Raw genomic sequence first — 12,907 nt, 5'->3', positions numbered from 1 at the left:
TGCTTCAGAAAGGTAATCTCATGAATGTGGCACAAAATCGATTGAGTCATCTTGATGAGACATTAGAGTCTGTCACTCTTTTGTATCCAAATGATGACAATTTAAAACCAACTATTAAACAGCAGACAGATTTGTCTCGAAACCTTTTGATAGCACCTTCTGTTTAGGAACTTTTTTTCTGCTTCACCAAATACCRTTTTAATGCACTAGCAAACCTCAAATTACAAGAAATGTTCAAACATTTGAGATCCTGAGTGGCGCAACAGTCTAAGGCACTGCATCTCAGCGCTAGAGGCGTCGCTACAGACCCTGGTTCTATTCCAGGCTGTATCACATCCGGCCGTGATTGGGAGTCCCATAGGGCGGTGCACAATTGGCCCGGCGTCGTCTGGGTTAGGGTTTGGCTGGGGTAGACCGTCATTGTAAATAAGAATTTGTTCTTAACTGACTTGCCTAGTTAAATAAAGGTTAAATAAATCATTAAAGTGTCCTTAACCCAATGAGTCCCAGCACTTTTTTCGACTTCTAACTCCTTTTAAACATTGTGCGTTTGAGCAGACTTCTGGGTTGTAACACTTCATTTGTCTGTTTCTTCCGCACCTGTTGGTAGCATTAGTCTGTGTGATTTAACAGGGGCTGAGCTAGAGCTGTGTTTGTGAGACCAGGGAGGATGCCTGAAGGGGCCCAGGGCCAGGTCTTTTTATATAGTATATAGTGTCTGAATGATTTGAGCTAAAAACTATTAAAGGCTATCTATGAAAGGCTGAGACGAACAGTCAGATGTTTGCTCTATGACACTTCTATACAGAAGATCATTGTAAATCCCAGGACATAGTATCTTTAATACTGTAATAAGCTTACATTGTTGCTGTCACAAACTCCAAACTCAATACAGTTGTCACTGACTAGTTGGATATTCATTTCCATTTCTGTACTTACAGCATTCATCAACTCCTTTTTATCAGGGGTTTTTATTGACATTTGTCAACATTTGTCAATWAAACTCATGATTGCAAGTGTTTATGTCAAATAGTTGTGTGTTCTACTTGTAGCCCTGGTTGTCCTGAAAAGAACATGGTAAAACACTTCATTGTGAGTTTAAATATAAGGGCTGGACATAAATGTGTTTTTTTCTGGGGTCTCGGGACTGACAGGGTTAAATAATCCTCTCACTTTAGGTCTTGGTGAGGTGTACAAAGTGCTCTCATCACCTCCCAGCAGAAATAAACCCTTTTCTTCTTTGTCTGACACGTCATAGATCGGATCATACGTCATTCCAGGTCACAGTGCGTCCAAATGGTTGCCCTTGATTACCTCTGTGTCCTCAACTCTCTTTCCAATGTCGTCATCGTTGTTCTCTTTCAGTCTCTATACAGGTCCCTGCAGCAGTCTTTACAACCATTTACATGCAAAGTGCAACACTTCCCCCAACCCTTCTAACACCCTCCCGCACCACCTCTCTCTCRACTAKACTGTAAAACTGTCTAGTTTRTTTGACAGTATTATACAATAAAACTAACAGTAAAGTATCATATTCATTATTTCAGTAAATTGCCATAAATGACAATGCACTCTGGGTGATTTTAGGCATAAACAGTAAATGATATCGTAAATTCCAAAGAAACTTTGGCTTAACAGTACATTACTGTAACTGCACAGCATTGTTGGATTGGCAACTGGCAACTTTTCAAACAGTTCTGAGTGATAGGATTGAAAGATGTCTGAATATTACACTGTAATGGAAAACTGTGATCTACATGGTACATTTTTACATTTATCAACAGTAAATAKTGTGAAGCACTACACTCCAGCATACTGTAAATTATGGTGCATTGTGGGAAAATGTTGAGGGCAGGGAAATAATTGCTGTATTTCAAAAGGGTACTGTAATTCCACCCCACAGAATACAGTACTGTACTATATTTTTGGAGCACCAAAAACCATTTGACCACACTGTAAAAACTGTAACTTGTTTTTACGGTAACTTATTGGCAGCCAGTTACCTGTAAATTACTGTATTTTTTATTTATTTTTTTACAGTATGTTACCGTTAATTACAAAGAAATTGGTTTAAGATAAGTTATTTTGTGGCTGTAGGAAGTTATTTCGTGGTTGCATGGTATTGTTGTTTATGGCTCATTAACCTATTTTAATGAGCCAGAAAGAAGCTACATTTGTGCTACCCATTAGTGAGAGTGCTGTACCAATTTAACTGATATGTGGTAGTAGTGCCACAACAWTTAAATGMGTATTGGGGACAGATTGAAGTGGCAGCAAGTCTCAAACCTTTAATGGTTGAGTACAGTATTTGCCATGTCCTTTGCCCTGTAGTCACCTCCAGTTTGGAATACCAAAAGGTGGTCTTTTATYGCACTTGCACTTTCAGAGGCCTTAGCAAAGGCTTCCAAACTGGCATTCATTGATATTCTGTAATATGTAAACACATTACCTAGCAGCCAACATACTCACACGAATCCCACGCAATTACGGTAAAATACAAACCTCATCTGCCCTTAATGAGTTTAATTCATCCATTCGTTACAATTACCAAAATAAGATTAKAATTATGCACTGTACTGTTGTTTTATGGTAAAACAAATATTACAGTAACACTATTGGATATTTTCTGCATTTTTCTTCCCACGCCAAACCTACCACTGGTGTAAAATACTGTCAAATATGGTGATGGATCTTTGATGTTATGGAGCTATTTTGCTTCCGCTGGTCCTMGGGCCCTTGTTAAGGTCAATGGTGTCATGAACTTGATCAAGTACCAAGACATTTTAGCCCAAAAGCTGGTTGCCTCTGCTAGYAGGCTGAAACTTGGCCACAAGTCGATCTTCCAGCAAGACAATAACACCAAGCACACATCAAATCCACAAAGGAATTTCTATTGACCATCTCAGTTTCTGGACTTGAACACTGTTGAAAACCTGTGGTTTGAATTGAAGAGGGCAGTCCATAAGACCAGATGAAGGATATCAAGGATCTATATGGAGGTCTAAGATCCCTCCCAATATGTTCTCCAATCTCAAAAAAACATTTTAGAAAAATAATCAGTGTCATTATTCTCACTTGGGGAGGGTGCTGGAGCATTCAAAACAYGGGTGCCAATACATTTTTTCTCATCTTTATGAAGGGTGCCAATCATTTTGGACCTGACAGTGTATACGGTGCATTCGGAAAGTATTCAGACCCCATGATTTTTTCCCACATTTTGTTACGTTACAGSCTTGTTCTAAAATGGATAAAAAAWATAMAATCAATCTACACACAATACCCCATAGTGACAAAGTGAAAACAGGTTTTTAGAATTTTTRGCAAATGTATWAWWWWTTWWAACAGAATTACCTTACTTACATAAGTATTCAGACCCTTTGCTGTGAGACTCGAAATTGAGCTCAGGTGCATCCTGTTTCCATTGATCTACAGAAGATGGCAAATTGGCACCGACAGACATGGCAGCTCTACTTCTAGCTCCTAAGCAACTTTGCAGTATTTCGTTCTTTTGTGTGTTATGTACATTATTAGCTCAGAACGTTTTTTTTGTTATTACATACAGCCGGAAATAACTTTTGGATACTAGAGAGGCTTTAACTCCCTGCATTACGACCAGGAATACAACTTTCCCAAATTGGATCCTTTGTTTGTACCCACCAGAGCAATTGTTCCCATCCCAGAGGCTGCTCCAAGACACCGCCAGCGGAGAAGAAACATTCGGAGTGGACTTCTAGTCCGACTCAGGAGAAGTACATGCACACCATCCACTGAAGTACATGCACACCATCCACTGCTTCTGAGCATATTACCCGCTAATGTTCAGTCTCTGGACAATAAAGTAGACAAGCTCAGGGCAAGGATCTCCTTCCAGAGAGACATCAGGGACTGTAACATACTCTGTTTCACAGAATCATGGCTCTCTGTGGATATACTGTCCCCATCCATACAGCRAGCTGGGTTCTCAGTACATCGCGCAGACAGGAATAAAGAACTCTCCGGGAAGAAGAAAGGCGGTGTTGTATCTTTCATGATTAACTACCCATGGTGTGATTGTGATAACATACAGAAACGCATGTCCTTTTGTTCACCCGACTTAGAATACCTCACAATCAAATGCCYACCATATTATCTCCCAAGAGAATTCTCTTCGGTTATAGTCACAGCCGTGTATGTTCCCCCTCAAGCCAATACCACTACGGCCCTCAAGGAACTACACTGGACTTTATGTAAACTGGAAACCACATAACCTGAGGCCGCATTTATTGTAGCTGGGGATTTTAACAAAGCATATTTGAGGAAAACGCTACCAAAGTTCTATCAACACATTGACTGTAGTACTCGCTCTGGTAAAACACTTGAATACTGCTACTCTCCTTTCCGGGATGCCCACKAGYCCCTCCCCCGCCCCCCGTTCGGCAAATCAGATCACGACTCCATTTTGCTCTTCCCTTCCTATAGGCAGATACTCAAACATGAAGTACCTGTGCTAAGGTCTATTCAARGCTGGTCTGACCAATCGGAATCGATTCTTCAAGATTGTTTTGATCACGTGGACTGGGATWAGTTCTGGGTAGCCTCTGAGAATAGCATTGATGTATACACGGACACGTGACTGAGTTCATCAGGAAGTGTATAGGGGATATTGTTCCCACTGTGACTATTAAAACCTATCCAGTTTGCAATCACAGGTTACAAAGGGAAAACCAACCACATCAGACACCGACGTCTTGCTCCCGGACAAGCTAAACACCTTCTTTGCTTGCTTTGAGGATAACACAGTGCCACCGATACGGTCCGCTCCCAAGGACTGTGGGCTCTCGTTCTCCGTGGCCGACGTGAGTAAGACATTTAAGCGTGTTAACCCTCGCAAGGCTGCCGGCACAGACGACATCCCTAGCTGCGTCCTCAGAGCATGCGCAGACCAGCTGGCTGGGGTGTTTACGGATATATTCAATCTCTCCCTATCCCAGTCTGCTGTCCCCACTTGCTTCAAGATGTCCACCATTGTTCCTGTATCCAAGAAAGCAAAGGTAACTGAACTAAATGACTATCGCCCCGTAGCACTCACTTCTGTCATCATGAAGTGCTTTGAGAGGCTAGTTAWGGATCATATCACCTCTACCTTACCTGCCACCATTAGACCAAGTAGYTGCAATCGCCATCACACTGCACACTGCCCTCTCCCATCTGGACAAGAGAAATACCTATTTAAGAATGCTGTACATTGACTATACTGTAGCTTAGCCTTAAACACCATAGTACCCTCCAAGCTCATCATTAAGCTCAGGGCCTTGTGTCTGAACCCCGCCTTGTGCAACTGGGTCCTGGYCTTCCTGATGGTCCGCCCCKYYMSGMMYAYGMWYGYAAKKAKKKCRRCKKRTRKKRMYWRCRRKAKKKKWMGGGSCCCKKKAYGGMMSSMMSRRKYSCCCCCCCCCCATGTACTCCCTGTTCACCCATGACTGTGTGGCCACGCACGCCTCCAACTCATTCATCAATTCTGCAGACGACACAACAGTAGTAGGCCTGATTACCAACAATGACGAGACAGCCTACAGGGAGGAGGTGAGAGCCCTGGCGGAGTGGTGCCAGGAAAATAACCTCTCCCTCCATGTCAACAAAACGATGGAGCTGATCGTGGACTTCAGGAAACAGCAGAGGGAGCACGCCCCTATCCACATCGACAGGACCACAGTAGAGAAGGTGAAAAATCTTCAAGCTCCTCACTGACAATCTGAAATGGTCCACCCACACAGACAGGGTGGTGAAGAAGGAGCAACAGCACCTCTTCAACCTCAGGAGGCTGAAGAAATTCGGCTTGGCCCCTAAGACCCTCACAAACTTTTAATGATGCACAATTGAGAGCATCCTGTTGGGCTGTACACCACCTGCAACTGCACTGTCTGCAACTGCAGGTGTCACCAGAGGGTGGTGGGGTCTGCCCAACGCATCACCAGGGGCACACTGCCTGCCCTCCAGGATACCTACAGCACCTGATGTCAAAAAGAAGATCAAAAAAGATCATCAAGGACATCAACCACCCGAGCCATGGCCTGTTCACTCCCGGTTACTCAACCCTGCACCTTAGAAGCTGCTGCTCTATATACATAGACATGTAATCACTTGTCACTTTAAAAATGGAACACTAGTCACTTTAATAGTTTTTACATACTGCTTTACTTATCTCATATGTATATACTGCATTCTATTCTACTGTATTTTAGTCAATGCCACTCCGACATTGCTCGTCCTAGTATTTATATATTTCTTAATTCCATTATTTTACTTTTAGATTTGTGTGTATTGCTGTGAATTGTTAGATACTACTGCACTGTTGGAGCTAGGAACACAAGCATTTCGCTACACCCACAATAACATCTGCTAAATATGTGTATGTGACCAATAAAAGTTGATTTGATTTGAGAAACATCTCATGGATGATCAATGAAAACAGGATGCGCCTGAGCTCAATTTCGAGTCTCACAGCAAAGGGTCTGAATATTTGTGTAAATAAGGTTTTTGCCAACATTTCTACAAACCTGTTTTCYCTTTGTCATTATGGTGTATTGTGTTTAGATTGATGAGGAAAACATTAATTTGTTCCATTTTAGAATATGGCTGTGACGTAACAAAACGTAGAAGTGAAGGGGTCTGAATACTTTCTGAATGACCTGTGTTATGAGACTGASCCTCTTCTTCCTCTCTCCTCAGTGGCACCACCGCACATTGGACAAGGCTCCTTCAGCTTTATTACAGATAATTGGCAGACAAGACATGGACTAGCTTTCCCTCTGATGGTAATAAGACCCACACAACGCCTCAGCCTTTGTTCCTCTTTCACTGCTGCTGGACCAACGAGTCTTAATGCGAGACTGTCAGTCTTCATGTGTTCAACCACATGCTGCTAATACCGCTTGGCCCCTAAAGCTGTTCCAAAACCCAGAAGAAATCAGAGAMTAATGTTTCAGGRCCCCCCCCCAACCTCTCTTTTACGCTGCTGCTACRCTCTGTTWATCTTATATGCAGAGTCACTTTAACCATACATCCATGTACATACTACCTCAGTTGGCATGACCAACCAGTGCTCCCGCACATTGGCTAACTGGGCTATCTGCATTGTGTCTCACCTCCAGCCAACCCCTCCTTTTACGCTACTGCTACTCTCTGTTCATCATATATGCATAGTCACTTTAACCATACCTACATGTACATACTACCTCAATAAGACTGACTAACCGGTGTCTGTATATAGCCTTGCTACTCTTATTTTCAAATGTATTTTTACTGTTGTTTTATCTCTTTACACACACACACACACACACATACCTTTTTTCGCACCATTGGTTAGAGCCTGTAAGTAAGCATTTCACTGTAAGGTGAATTCGGCGCACGTGACAAATACATTTTGATTTGATTTGCTCTCCTATAATCAGCTCTGGAGAGGTTAGGTTAGCATTGCTGCAGCGGCAAGGATGTGTCTGCGTTCATATCTTTGAAATCTGTGTCTTCGTACTCTTCACCAGGTCTCCACATGTGTTCATGTGATAATGCGTGCCCTGAAGCTCTGCCTACGTGTCAGTCAAGGTTACGCCCAGGACTCTCATGATGTTCCATGGACATAGTCATGATAGGGTTCCACAGTGTGTGTGTGTGTGTGTGTGTGTGTGTGTGTGTGTGTGTGTGTGTGTGTGTGTGTGTGTGTGTGTGTGTGTGTGTGTGTGTGTGTGTGTGTGTGTGTGTGTGTGTGTGTGCGTGCGTGCGTGCGTGCGTGCGTGCGTGCGTGCGTGCGTGCGTGCGTGTGAGGGGTAATAACCAATCGGTGGAGAGGTGTAGAGCAACATGAGATAGAATGTGTTCGAGCAGAGCTGTTTCTATAGGAGAAAAGCTGTCCCTATAGGAAATAAAGAGAGGAACGCTCTCAGTCAAACACCAGGTGTACCAGCTCAAACTTATGTGCTGTTCAGACATATTTCGAATGTTGAACTTATGGCATGACGTGGCATTTTCTTCCCATGACAAATGAGGTGTACAGGTATACCGTATGTTGTATTATGTTACACGATTCCCCACATGTACCCACCAGGGGTTTATCTCCYCTGGTACAGCATGAAAAGGTCATGGCCCTTCACTAATAACCCTTACYTTCTCAACAATGCCTCGATATATAAAAAAATCAAATAGGAATTCCATGATGTCMGCAGTGTTACAAAATGTGAGGGGATTACCAAAGGAATACAGGAAATAGCAGACAGAGATGATGGGAGAGTCTCACTGTCACATATAKTCCCWCTCCGGCCTCTAGGTCACCAGGCTGCTGATTATTTCGCACACCTGTCACCATCGTCARGRSCYCCAYCGCTTCATGACTCTCACCTGCACTCCATCACCTCCTTGATTACCTTCCCTATATCTGTCACTCCCCTTGGTTCTTTCCTCAGGTGTTATTGACTCTGTTTTCATATCAGTGTGTTGTTCGTGTTGCTTGTTTTCTGGTCTGTTTATTTATTAAAACACTCACTACCTGTACTTGCATCCCGACTCAGCYCATTCGTTACAGATCAACACCTCACCAAAGGGAAGCATCAGGGAGGGATTTTTGTTCTTGTGTTGGAGGTGACGTCGGGTCTGGGTTCTGCTGCCGGAGCAACCGAGGATTCCTCAGCCGACTCATCAGGCTTTCATGCCTCAGCCAGTACCTCGGGGTGTCAAGACTCGGTTGGCGGGTCAAGCGTCTGTTACTGAGGATGCCTCAGTTAGCTCGTCAGGCTTTCATGCCTTAGCTAGCTCGTCAGTTTCTCAAGATTCGGTGGGCTCGGTAGGCTTCCATGCCACAGCTGGCTCGACAGGCTCCGGCTTTCCAGGCTGCTCGTCAGGTTCCTGTACCTCGGTGGAGGCGACTGGTCTGCTCCTGATCCTCGGGATCGTCTCTTTGGTCGGCGTCCTACGGCTGGAGTTGCACGTCGGAGTGGGGGTACTGTTTCGTCTGGTCCTTCGGCACTCTAGGTCGCCATGCTCCCGCGCCCCAGCCGGCTTGACAGGTTCCCGCGCTTCAGCAGAGGTGACCGGTCTGCTCCTGATCCCCGGGATCATCTCTTTTGTCAGCGTCCTGCGGCTGGAGCCGCGCATCAGGGAGGGGGTGCTGTCATGTATAATCCCTCTCCGGCCTCTAGGTCACCAGGCTGCTGATCATTTCYCACACCTGTCACCATCACGCGCACCAGCGCTTCATGACTCTCACCTGGACTCTATCACCTCCTTGATTACCTTTCCTATATCTGTCACTCCCCTTGGTTCTTTCCTCAGGTGTTATTGACTCAGTTCTATGTCAGTGTCTTGTTCGTGTTCCTTGTTTTCTGTTCCGTTAATTTATTAAACACTCTCTCCCTGTACTTGCTTCCCGACTCAGCACATTCGTTACACTCACAATTATAAGCGAAAACAAAGAGGCTAAGGTAACATAACAACGTCATAAACTCTATGCAGCACAGACCCATGGAAAAAAAAACGAATGGCATAGCCAAGCCAACAACAGTTAGAAACACAATTTGGACAACGTGTTATTGCTGGAAGAACAGTGGCTTGTTAAATTGACTAACAGCCAATCCACTTACAATCTGAATCTCTAAACTATCCCCTCTTCTGCTGTGAGAATATGCACCAATAGTCACATAGCGATATGAGGGGGATTTGGAAGAAGTGGAGAGAGGGGAGAAACCTCATCTGCCTTGCCCTACAGCAACAGTGTGACTAAATGTGTAGAACTCAGAAGGAGCTATTCAGAGGGGACTCAAGGTTTTGTAGAGCTAGTTGAGAGGGCCTGATGAATTGATCTCATTTTCAGGTATTATTGATGCCGGATTACAAGACGTCTCATGACAGTGAAAGTCCGATTGACCTCAGGCWCAGTTTAATCCACTTTATAGTGCGACTGACAATTAAAGGCAATGTTCCTGGGGTCGCAGAGACTGCATTCACGGTAAACGCTGCATATGTCGGCTCAATCGGAAATTACCTTTAAATGTGAACCCCTGCAATCAGGTGTCATATAAGGCTCTGAGTGGTCATTCCCACYGAAATCAMTGTTACCCTTGTGTTGAATACACATTATTTTATCTTGATATGCCAACTGATATTCAACAGGATCCCACTTCTGAGAAAACATTCAGCTTATTGGGAAGGCGTATTGGGAAGGCTTGAATGCAATTGTAGTGGTTACCAGACAGTTGTCAACAATCAAAATCAATGAAGTTGACACAGAATGGACAGAAATGACAAATTCAGAAATATTTCCTCCCCCTTGCACCAAAAACAGTGTTATGTTCATTATCTCRGAATTGTTTGCTGAAAGATGAAACAATTATTAACAGTTATCTTTTCCTCCTGTCACGCATCCTTAACAGAGTCCAGTGATTCATTCACATTTACATTTGTCATTTATTTAGCAGATGCTCTTATCCAGAGTGGTTTACAGGAGCGATTAGGGTTAAGTGCCTTGCTCAATGGCACATCGGAAGATTTTTCACCCAGTAGGCTCAGTGATTCGAACCAGTGGCCATTCAGTTATTCTCCCAACGGTGTGTTACCATCCTTCCCTTCGTTTATTTATTGCTTTTATAGTTTATTTAGAGAGGGAAGACACTTTGAGATTGATACTGRATCTCTGTTTGTGAAATCTAGTGAGCCCTGACCTCATTATATTGGAATAAATAGATTATAATAAATGATTTCTGGCTTTATTTTTATTTGTATTAAGAGTGTGAGAAATATTCATTTGAAATATAACTCCAGTCATTCTGGGGAGAAGAACGAATACAAAATACTGCATCTATTTGTAGAATACCTAAAGCAAAATAAAAGTGGTTGAATTGAAAATGATTATYTGAAAACATCAAAAATATGAAAACAGATWGATTCCCAAAAGCACAGCATCTCCTTCAGCTACCTTCTGTATGTATCGGAGATCTGATGTTCTCAATCTTCTTCTGAAGATGATGAACAGTCTCCCTCTCTTTCCTACTGTGCTTTCTACTTCCATCCCTTTGTCTGAATGGATAGAAACACAGCTTTAGTTCTATCTTTTCTCACCGTGAAATTGGCATGAGAAACTACAGTGGTGAGAAACTACAGTCAACAATTTTAGTTAGCATTTACCATATGGATATGAATTAAGACTTTTTGAGATGAAACTAGAAGACTGCGTTTAGCAGGAGCGTTTAATCACATTTTCCCACAATGTATAATGTTATCGGCAAAGTCCAAAATGGCACCCTATTCTCTCTATATATGTAGTGCACTACTTTTGACCAGAGCCCTATGGGAAAGTAGRGCAATATAAGGGTATAGGGTGCCATTTGGGACATATGCCCCAGTCTTTTGTGACCGAGATTTAATTGTGGGTGCTGAGATGAATAATGTAATGTTAACACCACACAAGTCATTAAAGTGGAAATGACAGCATTTTAACTACTTTGCAGATATGAAACAAACAGTCAATCATAATATCAGTCAAAAATATCAAATTCACAGTTTGATTTAAAACCAACTTTATAAGAGGTTTTAAAAAAAGGTTACATTTGATTCAAAATTCAATGACATACAGTAAGGCATTGTTGGCAGAARAGATGAATGCATGAGTAATATAATTCATCAATGCATTTCATGATAGTCCCCCAAAAAATGTATATCGGGTTGTAAATCACAGCTGGCCTGGTACACTGGTACATACAACTAAGGCTAGGAATGCCTATACACTCAAACTAGCAAGGGCAATGATCACAAGTCAGTCATAACGGGGCTAATAGGCTAGCGCACATGTGTCAAACAAGGCCATCYATCCAAATAGGACACACAGTGAGTACAAATAAGTCAACAGATGGGTCATCTACTTCATGAAATTACAGCCTGACGCACCGGCATCAATTATTTTAACTTCAATTGCGCTGCTTTTGTGTGTCCCGTTTACAGRGTGCGGCGGATAGAGTGTATACAGACAGACACATGCCACAGTCCTAGCTAGGCTACTAAAATGTTGCAGTCTGGCTTGGGCTTTTAAAGCTTGACATCAATAACCAAAAAACAAAACCTGCAACAAAACATCATGCAAAGGYGAAACATGTAGGCCTGTTACAGCAACATTTGAGCAGTAGCCTAGGCTGGCTACTCAACTACAATACATTTTGAGTGCACCATACAGCGATGCTGCATTCAACCGCACCAGTGATCCTGCAAAAAAATGTAAACATGTATAAATGCTACAGCAACCAATAGCAACTTTTTTGTAATTTAGAGTTATTAAATACTTTTTGTTTAGGGTCGCAGCATATTATGTCCATCTGCAAGCAGCWAAAGCTGGACACATTYTTTATCTCTTCTTTTGTTTCAATATGTCAAAATGCTATATACAGCAACCTGTGTACAGAAGTAGACATTATAAAGGGACATTTTCAAATAAAACAATGGCCAGTTTGGGTCGCAGTTGCAAGTTCTATTTTGTAAAATCAAATAGGCTATGTCTGGCCCGCGAATTCATTGTTTTTTCAATATGGCCCGTGCACTGATTGAGTTTGACACTCCTGAGCTAGCGTATCTATTTATGTAGCTTGCTATTTGTTTAGCAAGCTAAACACTTGGAGCCTGTCATGTCATTGGAGGAGTGGGCGAGTGACTGACTTTTTACCCTCATCATTTTTCGGTGGCTACAGCTGGAGGTGCAGGTGTCATTTGGTTAGCTAGCAAGAAATGTGAATCACTTTGCTGACGCAAGCTAGCTATGCTGAACTTGAATGACTGTTATCCACACTTAGCATATCTCTTAGTTGACAATCAAATGTATTGTCATTGATCAAATGGGGGGGAGCTGGCAAGTTTCATTCAGTTTGAAAAATGCAGGTTGGGCACAACATGTAATGGG

The sequence above is a fragment of the Salvelinus sp. IW2-2015 genome, linkage group LG12 (assembly GCF_002910315.2).
Source record: "Salvelinus sp. IW2-2015 linkage group LG12, ASM291031v2, whole genome shotgun sequence".
Taxonomy (NCBI): Eukaryota; Metazoa; Chordata; class Actinopteri; order Salmoniformes; family Salmonidae; genus Salvelinus; species Salvelinus sp. IW2-2015.
This window is presented reverse-complemented; position numbering follows the sequence as displayed.